The sequence below is a fragment of the Rhinoderma darwinii genome, chromosome 13 (genome assembly GCF_050947455.1).
Source record: "Rhinoderma darwinii isolate aRhiDar2 chromosome 13, aRhiDar2.hap1, whole genome shotgun sequence".
In the NCBI taxonomy this organism is placed as follows: domain Eukaryota; kingdom Metazoa; phylum Chordata; class Amphibia; order Anura; family Rhinodermatidae; genus Rhinoderma; species Rhinoderma darwinii.
The window spans coordinates 12,764,282-12,780,354 of NC_134699.1; the positions used below are offsets into that span (position 1 = coordinate 12,764,282).

Sequence of the window (16,073 nt, forward strand, 5' to 3'; positions counted from 1 at the left end):
CTCCGCAGCTTTATTAAATATTAACTCAGTGTTTGCTTTAATTCTCCAGCTCCCCTCTATGGGTGGCTGAAGACAATAGGGGGAAATTAATACTTGTTTTCACCAGTTTTCTGGCCTAGAAAAGACGCAAATGGCACAAAAGTGGCATATTTCGCCACTTGCGCTGCTCACGTCTCTTCTGTAAACTGACGTAAGTTATGGCGCATATCTTCACCAGCTCATAGCTGACCTGGACTTGACTTTCTGGCGCATAGACGGACAAAGATACGCCTAATTTATTAATTGGGTTCATCGTATCTTCGTTATTAATGACATTGCATCTTTTCATTTGTCTCTAGATATCGCTGGGACATAATGGCGGTCTTAATGACCACGCAAAATGTAAGAAAAAAGTTCCAGTGTTTTTATAACCTCACATTTTGGAAAACCAGCACAAAAAAGGGGTGGTCCAGGATTAGAAAAACATCAAGGCTTTCTTCCAGAAATAGCGCCACACCTGTCATGGGTTGTTTCTGGTATTGCAGCTTGATTCCACTGTGGTCAATAGGGCTGAGCTGCAATACCACATTACACCTGTAGACGGGCGTGTCGCTGTTTTTTGAAGAAAGCAGGCACGTTTTTCTAATCCTGGACAACTCCTTTAATGGTTGTCTGTTTCTTAGCTTTTCTCCATTAGGGTACAGATATTATCAGTGACAAAAAACACAGGTTTGACCCTGGGTAGTCAGCGGGTGCAATATATAGTCAGAAAAGGAATGCCTGCAGGCAAACAAAACCCTATTTCCTGACCACCCAATAGATAATAAAGATAAAGTAAGAGTTTACAACTTTTATTAAGCTACGTGTAGCAAGACAAACTATACACATAAATTTTAAAAATTTCACTGCCACAGACCGAAGTCAGTATAACAGCTGGAGAACCCAGCCGAGTATCAGAGAGTTGCGATGTATGCCGAGTGTCGGCAAACAGTCAGTACAGGGGCATCAGTGCCTCTATTAGTATAATAGATCCGGCTGAGGCAGGGATTAAAAATCAATACAGCCCCCCCGACATGTTTCGCTAACTAGTAGCGTCCTCAGGGGTACACGGGGCTAATGGCGGCGCCGCGAGAAAACCGCTCCTCTTATGGGAGTGTGAAATGACGAGAGGTGGGTGTGTGGATGACCGCCAATCAGGCGAGGCTAAACATCGGAAGCGGCAGGGGAGAGCAAGCAACCAATCGGAGGCCGGATAGCAAGCAGCCCATAACAGCCCATAGACTGCGCAGCAGTAAAAACAAAGTGCCGAGATAATTAAAAGACGGCACGCCTGCGCAGTAGAGTGACTAAGGGACTTAGAGCAGGGCCGAACAGGGGGAGAGCATAGCACGGACCAGAGGATCGGCGCATGCGCTGTGGGAACAGAAACGAACTTAGTGCAAGGAACAGCTGACAGCCACCATGGATATCTCGCACCAAACACAGAGCCGAGAATATATCTCACCCGACTGTGATTTGCATACACACAAGTCTAGTGCAATGCCACATAAAAGGCAAAGTGCCCAAGTGTCCCTAACAGTCCAGATATGTGAAACAGACTCCCTTTAAGAAAAGCCAACCGGTAGCAGCTACTCTTCCAAACAGCCACCTCAAGAGTAATCATGAAAATTAGTAATAAATAATATAAATATAAAATGACAAGGAATGCGATAGCATTAACATCCATCTTCATTTATAAATAATAATAAAAATAGAAAAAGAGAAAGAGCCGCCAAGCACATAATGCGTATAGTTAGACCACGTACGAATAGTGGATCAAATTAGACAAATGTATATACAGAAATATATTCATACATAATCCTACAGCCCCCTTGTCAGGAGACCACAGTAAAGGGATGGTACCGATAAAGGCAGCCAAGAAACCGAGACAATAAAGGCGAATAAAGTATAGTACAAATGAATCCATACAGAGTCATAAAGGGAAACGCAGAAGAACCTACAAAAATGCACTAAATGTAAAACCCTCATTAAGTCCCTGAGGGGTCATGGAGCCGAGACGGTGAATCCACCGTGCCTCCTCCTGTAGAAGCCTACGGTCCAAATTACCTGCCCTGGGTCCCAACTTAAACTGTGCAATGCCCCAAAATTGGAGCAGCTTCGGATTATCGGGGTGATATCTATGCATATGTCTGGCAAGAGTGGTGTCTTCCTTAAGGTTGATGGTACTAAGATGTCTGGACACCCTTCTCCTCAATTCCTGCAGAGTTTTGCCCACATAAAGTTTAGGGCAAGGACATCTAGCCAGATAAACAACTCCACCACTCTGACAGTTAAGAAATTGTTTAATGTCATAGGACCTGCCGTCAAGAGGATTGATAAAACTCTTAACTCTCGGCATCAGTGGGCAGAAGGAACACCTACCACAGGGATGAAAACCCGTGACGGGTGATTTCAACCATGTGGATGGGGCCCGTGAGGGGGTTGATGAAAAATGACTATGCACTAGAAGATCACGTAGATTTTTACCCCTACGATAGGTAATAGCGGGATTAGCAGGGATTGCCTCTTTTAGGTCAGGGTCAGCAGTAAGAATAGACCAATGCTTCTTCAATACTCCAACAACTTGGGAGGAGCAGACATCGAACGTGCCAATACAGCGGATGGCACCAGAAGTCGTTGACCGCACAGACCTAGCAACACCATCGGAAAGTAGATCAGATCTAAGAGACGCCCTAGCCCTGGCATACGCCCTATGTAACCACTTTTTCGGGTAACCTCTTGCCAAAATTTTTTGGTAGAGACCATCACATTCCCTCTGAAAAGATTGCTCATCAGAGCAGTTGCGTCTGGCCCGCAGGTATTGGCCAATGGGTATCCCTCTTTTAAGGGCAGGGGGATGATGACTGTCCCAATGCAGAAAGCTATTGGTGGCTGTAGCTTTACGAAATATATCAGTTTGGACACCACCACCAGGGTCCAGAGAGATCTTAAGATCAAGGAAGTTGATCGTATGATCGTTAATTTCATAAGTGAATCTCATGCCAATGGAATTATTGTTGAGCATAGACATGAAGTCGACAAATGTGTTGACAAATCACAAATCACAGTCGGGTGAGATATATTCTCGGCTCTGTGTTTGGTGCGAGATATCCATGGTGGCTGTCAGCTGTTCCTTGCACTAAGTTCGTTTCTGTTCCCACAGCGCATGCGCCGATCCTCTGGTCCGTGCTATGCTCTCCCCCTGTTCGGCCCTGCTCTAAGTCCCTTAGTCACTCTACTGCGCAGGCGTGCCGTCTTTTAATTATCTCGGCACTTTGTTTTTACTGCTGCGCAGTCTATGGGCTGTTATGGGCTGCTTGCTATCCGGCCTCCGATTGGTTGCTTGCTCTCCCCTGCCGCTTCCGATGTTTAGCCTCGCCTGATTGGCGGTCATCCACACACCCACCTCTCGTCATTTCACACTCCCATAAGAGGAGCGGTTTTCTCGCGGCGCCGCCATTAGCCCCGTGTACCCCTGAGGACGCTACTAGTTAGCGAAACATGTCGGGGGGGCTGTATTGATTTTTAATCCCTGCCTCAGCCGGATCTATTATACTAATAGAGGCACTGATGCCCCTGTACTGACTGTTTGCCGACACTCGGCATACATCGCAACTCTCTGATACTCGGCTGGGTTCTCCAGCTGTTATACTGACTTCGGTCTGTGGCAGTGAAATTTTTAAAATTTATGTGTATAGTTTGTCTTGCTACACGTAGCTTAATAAAAGTTGTAAACTCTTACTTTATCTTTATTATCTATTGGGTGGTCAGGAAATAGGGTTTTGTTTGCCTGCAGGCATTCCTTTTCTGACTACAGATATTATCAGTGACCCCAGTTTACATTCATTGTGTAATGGGTCTAAGGAAGTCGGAAATCCTCCTCCTGTATCATCAGGGGCTCTCTCCTGGGGAACCACAGTTATAATGCTGCCTTGCACTGCTAACGATTAATTGTTGAACACCATGGAAGGGGGTGTATAATGAAATGGAGCCGTTTCTAGAAGAAAGGTGAGATCTGACAGGTTGCTAAAGACAACTGCTCCAATTTTCCTTTGCAGTAGTTTTTATATAGCTCCATCTGTTTGTACCAAATTGGTAGGTGTAGGGAAACAGACACACTTAAAGTATAACTAAAAAATGTAAAAAACTTTTTACATGTCATAGTGACATGTCAGAAGTTTTGATCGGTGGGGGTCCGAGCACTGAGACCCCTATAGAGCGCTAAAACGAAGCTGGAGAATCGCTGTGCCACTTCGTTTCTGATCGTCTTTCCTCGGAGCTGTGTGCTCAATAGAAAGTCAAGTCTTTGAATCCGTTTGCCGCTCGCTCAACTCCAAGGAAAGCCGATCAGAAATGAAGCGGCACAGCACTCACCCGAGCCATTCTCCCGCTTAGTTTTAGCGATCGGTGGGGGTCTCGGTCCTCGGAACCCCACCAATCAAAACTTCTGACAAATCACTATGACATACGAAAAGTTTTTTAGAAGTTTAGTTAAAAATGAATAATAGAAGTAAACCGGAGATAAACTTGCCTACAATGGGCAGTCCATGCAATGCACAGAGGTGCCGGGCAGTCCAAAATGAGAAAAGTTCTTTGTACCCGCTCTCCAATCTAGATAAGGTTTCTGAATGGGGGAGCCCATTTATTAAGGGTGGTCTTGCACAGTCCAACGTGGGCCGCGTAAACGAGCGCCGATCAAGACAGCTCGTTTCACAAGTAGCTGTGCATGGGGACGAGCGCTTATTACACCGATCACTCGTCCCCATACATTATTATCATGTCGGCAGTGCGTCTCCCTGTTTACACACCAAGATGTGCAGCCGACAAAGATAATATTTTCGGCATTTAAAATGATAGGATCAGCCGATGAACGAGCGCTTTCTGGTTCATCGGCTGATGTTGCCCTGTTTACACAGGGTGATGATGGAAAAAGAGCGCTCGTTTGCCCGATAATTGGCCGTGTAGAAGGGCCCTTACCCCGAGTTCCCAAATAGGGTATCTGATAATAGGTTTTCTTTACTAGACAACTTATATGGACAGTTTTCTTTTGTGTCCATTGAAGAGCACAGACATATTAAACAGATAAAGACCTACAGTTCCATAATCTGCCCACTGATTTATCTGTGACAAGAACACAGTGTCAATGTTTGTCCTGAGTGATTCTTAGAATAGGCCGTTGTTTATCCCAAACATTCTCACATTCTTGTGCCTTTTATATACTATTTATGTAGAAATGATACGCCAGTTTTCCATTGTTTCAATTCAGGGGGTATGGATTTTGACTACACTTTAAACACTGGTGCACGGGCCACATGGCACTCTTTAAGATTTGGAATACACATTGGCACATTGTCGGGAGCACAGTGCCTTGTATATACTCCCTGAGGTGTGCGTGACAGGTCTTTCAAGTGGACAAAAAGCAAAAATGGCCACGTAAAAAACATCATGACAAACCGTGTCCAAATGGAAGAGCAGACCCCGCTCATCCAGGCATTACATGGACGGCCAATCATTTGAATGTTCGGCATGTAATTCTACATTTCTCCTGCAGTGGATGATGAGATATCCAGAATATATGTACATCAAGGAAGCAATAAAGTTAGGCTTCGTTCACATCTGCATCATGGTCCCGTTCTCATGTTCTGTCAGAGCTTCCCATCAGAACGGAGCCCTGACTGAGACAAACGAGAACCATAGGTTTCCGTTTGCATCACCATTGATTTCAATGGTGACGGATCTGGTGCAAATGGTTTCTGTTTGTCTCAGTTGTGCAAGGGTTCCGTCATTTTGGCGGAATGAATAGCGCAGTCGACTACGGTATTGCTTCCATCAAAACAACGGAAACATTGCACAACTGAAACAAACGGAAACCATTTGCATCGGATCCGGCACCATTGAAATCAATAATGATGCAAACTGAAACCTATGGTTCCCGTTTGTCTCAGTCAGGGTTCCGTTCTGTGTCGGTCAGGGTTCCGTTCTGTGTCGGTCAGGGTTCCGTTCTTTGTCGGTCAGGGTTCCGTTCTGTGTCGGTCAGGGTTCCGTTCTGTGTCGGTCAGGGTTCCGTTCTGTGTCGGTCAGGGTTCCGTTCTGTGTCGGTCAGGGTTCCGTTCTGTGTCGGTCAGGGTTCCGTTCTGTGTCGGTCAGGGTTCCGTTCTGTGTCGGTCAGGGTTCCGTTCTGTGTCGGTCAGGGTTCCGTTCTGTGTCGGTCAGGGTTCCGTTCTGTGTCGGTCAGGGTTCCGTTCTGTGTCGGTCAGGGTTCCGTTCTGTGTCGGTCAGGGTTCCGTTCTGTGTCGGTCAGGGTTCCGTTCTGTGTCGGTCAGGGCTCCGTTCTGTGTCGGTCAGGGCTCCGTTCTGTGTCGGTCAGGGTTCCGTTCTGTGTCGGTCAGGGTTCCGTTCTGTGTCGGTCAGGGCTCCGTTCTGTGTCGGTCAGGGCTCCGTTCTGTGTCGGTCAGGGTTCCGTTCTGTGTCGGTCAGGGTTCCGTTCTGTGTCGGTCAGGGCTCCGTTCTGTGTCGGTCAGGGTTCCGTTCTGTGTCGGTCAGGGTTCCGTTCTGTGTCGGTCAGGGCTCCGTTCTGTGTCGGTCAGGGCTCCGTTCTGTGTCGGTCAGGGTTCCGTTCTGTGTCGGTCAGGGTTCCGTTCTGTGTCGGTCAGGGTTCCGTTCTGATGGAAAGCTCAGACGGAACGTCAGAATGGAACCCTGACACAGATGTGAAAGAAGCCTTAAAAATTCATATGAGACCAACTTTAAAATGCAACTACTATCTTGTTACGCTGTGTCTTTATGGCTTCTGGATATGGTTTTATTCACCCATCTGGGTACTCTTGCTTACAAAAGGGGACTTAATTTTTGGTAAATTATGTTAAAGTGAACTCTACTACACCAAGGCATAGACCTCGTTCACATTTGTTACAGATACGGACAAAAATACCGGAAACAATAGCGCAGGTAAAACCATGGACACCTCGACAGAACCAATCAACGTCAATGGGTCCCGTTGGTCGCTGGTGGTGTCTTCATCATACAACGGAACCAGCGCTTCCGGTATTTCCGTTCTGCTCCTCTGACGGATCAGAACAACAAAAACACTGACTCGGGAGTGAACCCAGCCGTACCTAGCACACAACAGTTGCTCATGTACTCGGACACAACAAAACTGGTCTTATTTAAAAATAGTAAGACAAACATATAATGAGCCATGGCAATCACTCACTTCAATGATTCATTTTTTTGTAGGGCAGGTGATAAGATAAAGCAGCAATATGACCAGCTGCTATGGGCAGCACCTTTATTTTTATTTTGGACTACTAAGAATGAGACAAGGTTGGCACTAAGTAGAGTCAAGAATGCCCACCACACTCTTCCTATTGGCTAAGCAGAGGTGTAGAGTTAAAGGGGCTGCCCACTTTGGACAATTCCTTTTAATTAGAAGTGTCCTCAGGAGATAAGCTGATCCCAGGGTGTTTCGCTTCTGGTACCCAAAAAAAATCTGCTGTAATCTGTGGAGAAATCTAAAGCAAAGTGTTCACTTTCCCTACAGTGCCTCCACAGGGGAAAGAAAGAATTACATAGTTCTCATTGAGATCATTGGGCTGTGCTTGTACTGCAACTGCTGAGTCCTCCAGAGTGAGATGCTCTTTGTAGCCGCTCTCCGCCCTGACTTCTAAATAAAGATCCTGACTGAATTAATCCTGTCTATTACCTCAGGTATTGAAAATGGAGTTTCTAAACCAAATAACTCTTTTAGGATCCTGGGCCCTGGTGCAAAACCTCGACCTGGATCAACCATCTCATTGCCAAAATATTTAAATCAACATAAAATGTAGAATATCTTATTAAATATTTTGCAAGTCTTGTTTTGATTTATATTTATGATATTATGTTCTCTGTTCACACAGAAAGCGACATAAAAAATTCTGCTAAATAAATTTTTAACATTGTGGGAGTTCAGATGACACAGTCAGCGCTACGGCTCTGTTCACATCACATTTTGGCACTACGTTTAGCATGCTGGCCGGGAAACTCCCACCGTACCCACTAAACGTATATCCATAAGGCTCCGTTTGCCCAACAGAGGCCAAAAGAGTGTTATAGTATACATCGGTGTAACCTGATTAAGTAGTAGACCACGCTATTCCACACAACGGGATCCCGCAAAAAAGTATACCACGTGGTATCATTTAACATAGGTAATGTTTGCCATACTCCACAGGCTGCTGTTAATCGTACACATCGTAACAGATTTATGAGTGACCGATGCAACTGTTAGGCCTTGATTACTGTTCTACGCGTTTTACGTCCCAAAAAACGCATAAAAAACGCATGCTTTAAGCTTCCCATTGACATCTATAGGAAAGAGCATGGGTTTAAAAAACGCGTTGTGAAAAAAAGCCTCAGGTAAATTCTTGGTGTGTAAAATGCGCCGAAAACGCGCCTAATTCTCATAGTCCATGGGAGTTCTAAGTACGCATCAAAAAAAGTGCCAAAGACGCTTATATTTTAAAAAGCGCTTTACAAAAACGCTAGCGTTTTTTACGCGTTTACACGTCGTTTTTTTGTTTGTTGTTTTTTTAGCGCCGTGTGAACAAAGTCTAAGGCATCCATCACAGCCTACGTTTAACGTAAACGTTGGGAGCTTTTCCCAGCCGTTAAGCCTAGGCCATAAACACGATGTGGATGGGGCCCAAGCTGTTAGATCACGTTACTGTTTGTAGAGCGCCGGTAACTAGGATGGTTAGCACTGTTTGGACAGACTGTAGGGACACCCCCCCCCCCCCCATTGTCCTGATGAATGGTGACTTCTAGTTGTCAATTTATTCATACATTTCCAGGAGGAATCACAGAGGAAGACCAGATTCTCAAAGATTGAGAAAAACAAGTTTTTGCGGAAACGGACATGACGGGAAAGCTGACAGGTCTTCTTTAAACCGATACAGGGAGGAACCAGCAGAATTTTCACAGTCACTTTGGATGTGAATGGAGAAGAAAATATTATACAGCTCATGATCAGTACGAGGTAAGTAAAGGAAACTATTTATAAATTCTCATGGATTTTTAATTCTTCTATAATGTGAGTTTTTTTATTTATAGGGGAAAATTTTCACATAGAGTTTTTTGCAAGGGTAAAAAGTCTGCCTCAAAATTCCTTCAGGAATTGAGCGGCCATTGAGCGAAAACCACTTTCTCTGCGTCCCATTGATGCAATGGGAGGTCAGAGACAGAAACACCTGAAGAAGAGGCATGAAGCTTCTTTTTTCCGCAAGCTTTTGTTCCGCTCGAGGGAAAAAAACACCTCAGCCTCCCATTGAAATCAATGGCCATTATTTGGCGCGGTTTTCGCGTCAAAAACCGTGCCAAAAAACTCTATGTGATCATACCCTTACAATGTGAAAGGGAAAAAGCTCCCTGTATATTTGAGTGAGGTTATTTTAATCTGCAGGGCCAGCTAGCCCGCATGAGTACCAGAGGATCCTCCCATAGGCCCAGGGTCTGATACAATAATGGGCCCCAAAGGCTACCACTAAGGTCTGTATCTTATGGGTTGATTCCCAAATAACCTGTTAGATCTTATTTATATGATAACAGCAAAGTTTATGATAAAATTGGACATCCACATGTTCTATAAAGATGGAGGATCGCCGTCAAAATCACTTTCTCTGGTGGGCCCAAGGAAACCCAGTCCGACGCTGGCTCTACGCAATGATTGATTTTTTTTCTCCTTTCCACATTATTACTCTAGTATCAAATTTGGCAACGTATGAATACAAGATAAAGACACTGGACAATACGGGAATACGTTTGTATGTCCGTGTATCTTTGTGCACAGGAGTTGAAGGACAATTTCTATGTACATTGTAGTAGCGAAGTATCTTTATATAGAGTTGAAGGATATCTAATTTGTTATATAGTGCATGTAGTGTAAGGAACGAGTTATTTCTACCGATTTGCTACCCATCAACCATATTGTGTAAGTCCCTATTCACAAGTAGCGGAACCGCACTAAAGCTGGTCTTACACCCCTGACGCGGGCCGTGTAAATGAGCGCTGATCAACGAGACATCGTTGATCGGCGCTCGTTTACTCCTTTCACAAGGAGATAGTATGGGGACGAGCAGACGTTACTCTGATCGCTCGTCCCTATACATTTCTATCATGTCGGCAGCGCGTCTCCCTGTTTACACAGGGAGTTCTGCTGCCGGCAATGATGATATTTTTAGTATTTAAAACGATACGATCAGCAGATGATCACCACTAAATGCCTCTGTATGAAATCCGAGGCATCTGGACGTACAGTATCAGGGGCGGACACAGACAGAAGAGGACCCCTGTGCACATACAGTATATTGGCCCCTTGCTCAATAGCTCATCATAGAGCACCCCCGTTATGTTTCCCTACCAGTAATTGTGAGCTATAGATAGTAGCAAGCCGCTAGCTTATAAGGTGGCAGGGTGCCCCTTGTCTACTGGGTCCATGTGCGGCTACATAGGTTGCACCAATGGTTTGTCCGTCCCTGTACAGTAAAGCCACATCGAGGGCTTCAAAACTGTTCGGCTACATTCACAGGAACGTGGCAGTTTTTCACGTCCGAGGTGCACCCGTGCGGGACACGTTATCACACATCCCCCATAGACTAGAGTGTATGGAGAAATGCGTGAAGCGCAAAAAAATAGGACGTCCTATTTTTTCACGGACCCTTCACATGCTCCGTTGAAACAACGGTCGTGTGAACGGCCCCATTGAAATACATGAGTCCGTGTGACGGCCGTTGTTTTAATGGCCGTCACATGGACATGATACACGCTCTTCTAAATAAACCCTTAATATTTTGAACAATAATGGGGTGTATGGAGGTCTCTTCACTAAAAACTCACCTCTATGAGCCAAAGCACAGAGCTATTCCAATGAGCGGCTTATACTCTAGAATACCCAACGCACCCAAGTTTTACAAAGTCTTCCATCCATACGCTATGTAATACTACATTTCCCCTGCAGCAACCATTTCATGGGTGATGAGCGGCCGCACACAGCTTCCCCAGGCAATAACAGCTGGACGCTGTGGTTAAAGCCGGACCCACAGTGATCACATGATCGCCCGAGGTGTCGTTATTCAATGAACGGGTTATCCAGACAAGACAAGCCTTATAAATGTTTCTGTGCATAAAAAATGATCTGAGACTTGAACACATCCTCTATATGCTACAAGGGAAAACTGATTAAATAACATATTTTGCTAAATATAGTAGATGTATTGACACGATACTCAAAATATTCACTTAGCTGAAGAACGTAAACTGGGACCAAACAATCCGGAATTGTTAATATTTTACAGTACAAGCAACGGTTAACAGTCATAAGGCATAACTGCATGAGAAAAGATAATAAAACGAACAATAATATAACTAATATGACAATAATAACCACTTTTAAATGGGTCAAATTTATGGTATATTCAATCAGCGGCTTCCATAGCTCCCATAGAGTATACTAGAGAGATCAGCTGTTTTCGTAGCTCCCATAGAGTATAATAGAGAGAGCTGCGTATTTAGCTTTCCCGGTTGCGCCTCCTCTTAGCAGTCACTGGCTGACTTGTATTGCAAAATATGGTCAGGGGACTCCAGTTTTCCCGATAGGTGGAGAAAAACCAATGCCGGTACTCCTGACACCACACTGTGGTCACCTGAGATACATTGAGAGAGACGTACGTCATGGAGGCCACGTAACATATTCATTGCCAAATCGTTCATCTCATCTCACCGAAATATTTTTCTAGGTTGGAAATTTTACAAGAAAACTGGTTACCATAACAACTAGAAGAAAAAAAATACTGTGCTGGCCACATATGGCATCGTCTCTGCCAACTAGAATCACTACAACCATCGCTGTAACAATTCTCATCAGGAAGATCGCGTAGGAGGGTCAAATATATTTTCAGACTAATGGAACAGATTCGCAACAGTCAGAAACAAATGTTTTAATCCTCATTGATCAAAACGGAAAGACTAGTCTTGTTGCCTATAGCAACCAATCACATTGCAGCTTTTATTTCTCTGGGAGAATGACAACTGCTATGTAATTGGTTGCTATGGCCAACAAGGCTAGTTCTTCTGTTAGACAATTTTGATAAATGAGGCCCTCAGGCCCCATGCACACGTAGGTTTCATCCATCCGTAAATACGGATCCGTAGTCATTTATACTCATCCGTAAATCATCCGCAATTACGGAACAGTGTCCGTAGTGCATCCGTATTTACTGATCTGCAAAAAAAGGGTGGATTCTTGGGTAATCTCCTGGCGTCGCATTGCAACGCTTCCGTAATTTCGTATGCACATTTGTAGCCATCGGTAATTACGGAAGCGCCCATAGACTTCTATGAGGAGTCCATGATGTAATTACAAACAAAAAAAGGTTCTTTAATGTCTACCGTGCGGACACCCAACCGTAAAAATACGAAAAGGTGTCCGTAGCCCATAGAAATGAATGGGTCTGTAATTACGGTCTGTAATTACAGATGAAAAATACAGTCGTGTGCATGGGGCCTTACGGGCACAGCCGGCCGCGGACAGCCACTGGCATTTTCGGCCCGCGCTCCCATACAAAGTATGGGAGCACGGCCCGTAAAAAGCAAATGAACGGACATGTTCCATAATTTTCTGAACACTTCTACGGCCCGGACACCTTCCCGCAAATATACGGAAGGTGTTCGTGGTCAATAGAAGTGAATAGGTCCGTAATTGTGGACTGTAATTACAGACTATTTTTACGGTCGTGTGCATGGGGCCTTAGTCTGCAAAAGAAATGTCCATACCCAAAGCCTGTGGCAACAAATCAGGTTCCATTTTGCACGGGAACCATTACAAAAAAAAAAACAAATATCTGATCCAAGATTGGACAAAATACGATCGCCTTTAAAGGAGATCACTCCAGGATCAAATAGAATTTTTTTAGTGGTCCGACAAAAACAACTTTCATAGACATCAGTAGTAAACAGTGCAAAAAGTTTGGCACCTGTAGCAGGTGCACGGACTACCTGGCCCCTGTGATTGGTGGACTCGTGATCTGATATTTCACTGGTTCGCTGTTTTTCCTCTAGATCGCTCCTTTACACGTGATCCAACTTTTTGACAAATCGTCTACAAAGCACCAGGCCAACGACTCGCTGAATATCGTGGAGATTGTCACATGCAACAGACCATATAAAGCTATTTACCTATACACCTTGGTGCGTACCTGTTTTTTTTAGACATATAAGGTACAATATTAAAACAATGTCTTCCTTAAAGCTATGATCTTTTTGTATTTTGTTGTTTTAAGACAATATGAGAATGATGCTTCTGTTCTCCCGAGTTAAATGCTACTGGGTCAGGGTCCTAAAAATACTTTTCCGCCCTGGGAAACGGGCATGAGGAGAACTCCCGGCAGCAACATACCGAAGAGTCATTATATCAAAACAAAAAGAAATAAAGTAAAGCTCACCGCATTGCACTCCATCAGTAGTAGCTCATTAACCCTTTCTCGTCGCTAATATGCCTATTTACGTCGGGAAAGGGTATTTAAATATGGCGCCCGCTCATAAACCGCGCCATAGCACCCCGGTCTCTGCTGTGTTGCACAGCGATCAGAAAAATATCTAATCGCAAGCATTTAACCATTTAGATGCCGAAGTCATCTGAGTGGTTTTTTACTGCCCCTTTCACTTCAGGGCCGGTCACCGGCTCCCACGCGGCGAGATCGCAGGAGCCGATGTATTCCGATAGCAGCTGGGAGCCTTGTGAACGCTCCCAGCCCTGCTATAGGAAGATTGCTATTGAGACCGGCCTGTGGCCTGTGATTTCAATAGCAATTCACTAATTTTGCCATAGACTGTAATGTTGTGATACTGCAGCCTATGGCATAAGCGATCTAATGATTGCAGGTTAAGGCCCCCTAGAGGGGGTTAAATAAAAGTAAAAAATAAATGTAAAAAAAAGGTTTTATAAAAATTAAAATCACCCCCCTTTGCCTAGATCACATATGAAAATGAATAAAAATAAACACATTAGGTATCCCAGCATCCGAAAATGCCCGAACTATAAAAATAGTTATCCAATACGGTGAACGTCGTAGCGGGAAAAAAGGTCTAAATCTCTGAATCGCAGTTTTTTTTGCTACTTTAACCCCCACAAAAATTTTTATAAAAACTTATTGAAATGTCAGACATTGCCCCAATGGTATTAATACAAACAACATCTTTCCACGTACAAAAAGACACAGCTCTGTACACAGGAATCGAAAAAAGTTATGGGGGTCACATTATGGCGATGCAAAATAAACGTTGAAATCTTTTTAAGGCCCTGTTCACACTGAGTTTTTTTGACGCGGAAACCGCATCAGAAAACGTGCCAGAAAACGTCCGTAAACGCCTCCCATTGATTTTAACGGGAGGAGGAGGCGTTTTTTTCCCGCGAGCGGGGAAAGAAATGACATGACCTATCTTCGGGCGTTTACGTCTTTTACCCCCCATTGACATCAATGGGAGGCAGAGAAAGCATTTTTTCGCAAAGACGCGGCAAACGGTGTGCAGGCAGACTCCAGACGGAATTTTGAGGCAGAATTTTCTGCCTTCAAAAAACTCGGTGCTAAAGGTACTAAAACATAATAAAAACTATATAAATTTGGTATCGCCGTGATCGTACTGACCCACAGAATAAAGGTAATGTGTCATTTTCACCGTACATTGAACACCGTAAACAAAAAAAACATAAAAAATTGGCGGAACTGCTGTTTTTTTCCAATTCCACCCCATTCAGATTTTATTTCCCTGCTTCCCGGGACATTGCACATAATATTACATAGTATCATTAGAAAGTACAACTTGTCCCGTAAAAATTCAGCCCTCATATGGCTGTGTCGACGAAAAAATTAAAGATTGTAACATTTTGAAGCGGAGGGGCAGGGCATAAGCATAACAAACGAAAATTACTCTGGCCCTGAAAGGGTTAAAGGGGCTTGTTGGTTATAGAGGTATGTTGCGCTAACTGAGGGGTTCCCTGCTTGTGAGCTGGCCGCTGAAATTAAAAAATAAACCACCCAGAAATGCATTGCTCCTTTATTGTGGTGTGATGCAGTTGGACAATTTGGGAATTTTGACATTTTTGGTTGCAGAGCTCTGGCTGGAAAGCATTTCGGGCCCTGTTCACATTAGTGTCATGGCTTCACTTTATAACAGACGTGACAGGCACTGTAGGAGATGAATGAGCAGCCATGTAATACATGTCCGCCAGGTCCCTCAGGGCAGGCGCCACTTTTTGCAGCGACTCTCCTACCTTTGCAGTTGATTCCCCTACACTACAAAAACGCGTTAGAAACGCATGAGCACGTGTTTAAAAAAACTTAAAAATAAACGCGTTGTCTGCACTACAATGCTTGGATGTCAATGGGAAGCTTACAGCATGCGTTTTTCAGGCACGTCAAATACACGCTATGTGAACAAGGCCTAATTAAAAAATTGGGGAAAGTAGATAATAATTGTGATGAATGATGACTATCTTCCATCTACATTTCTTGTAAGTTGGCACGACCTATACTATTGTTTTGCCATTCATTTCTTCTGTTTTGCTATTGCAGACCTCAGGGCTGAACAAATCACACAAGTCAGGCCGTTCAGCGCTGACAATATGGCTATTGTTCCCATGTCTGTTCTTTAGAGGTCTAGCTAAACATGACAATTCTGCCGAAATCCTCCTTTGGTCCTGTAGGGCTTACACAAGTGAAAAGGTTCTGTGTGTTACGCTCAAAGCAATGGCTTCTGGAATAACTTCTGATCCGAAACGGAACAATGACCTACTGTGGCGTTATACATTGCTGAATTACCCGTCTTGTATGTCTACAATTGGACGTCTACAAGAAATCACAAGATTTTCAATCTATATTGGACACACAATAACGTGAGATGCAGCAATAAGCCCGCAAGGAGGGCAACCCATCTTTGTCATCTGGTCATACCCCTGAAATGCCCAAATTGTAATCTTGGACAGCAGCTAGGTGTGGTTGTGGATTTTGACTGTCCTGACAATT

General features: G+C 44.2%; 2 protein-coding genes across 10 annotated transcripts in view; one reads left to right on the forward strand and one right to left on the reverse strand.

Moving 5' to 3' along the window:
• The window catches only part of GNAS (GNAS complex locus), a 143,842-nt gene that overhangs the window by 94,705 nt on the left and 33,064 nt on the right, over positions 1-16,073 (reverse strand). The gene's annotated exons all lie outside the window — the stretch shown is intronic.
• LOC142666727 (piezo-type mechanosensitive ion channel component 2-like) overlaps positions 1-16,073 on the forward strand; it is a 224,171-nt gene that overhangs the window by 50,904 nt on the left and 157,194 nt on the right. For 6 of the 9 annotated variants that reach the window (XM_075846886.1, XM_075846883.1, XM_075846882.1 and 3 more), the window contains exons 4-6: positions 8,850-9,034; positions 9,458-9,543; positions 13,111-13,239. The gene's annotated coding sequence lies outside the window, so the exon portion shown is untranslated. The remainder of the gene's footprint in view (positions 1-8,849; positions 9,035-9,457; positions 9,544-13,110; positions 13,240-16,073) is intronic. The other 3 variants (XM_075846885.1, XM_075846884.1, XM_075846888.1) reach the window with 3 other exon arrangements.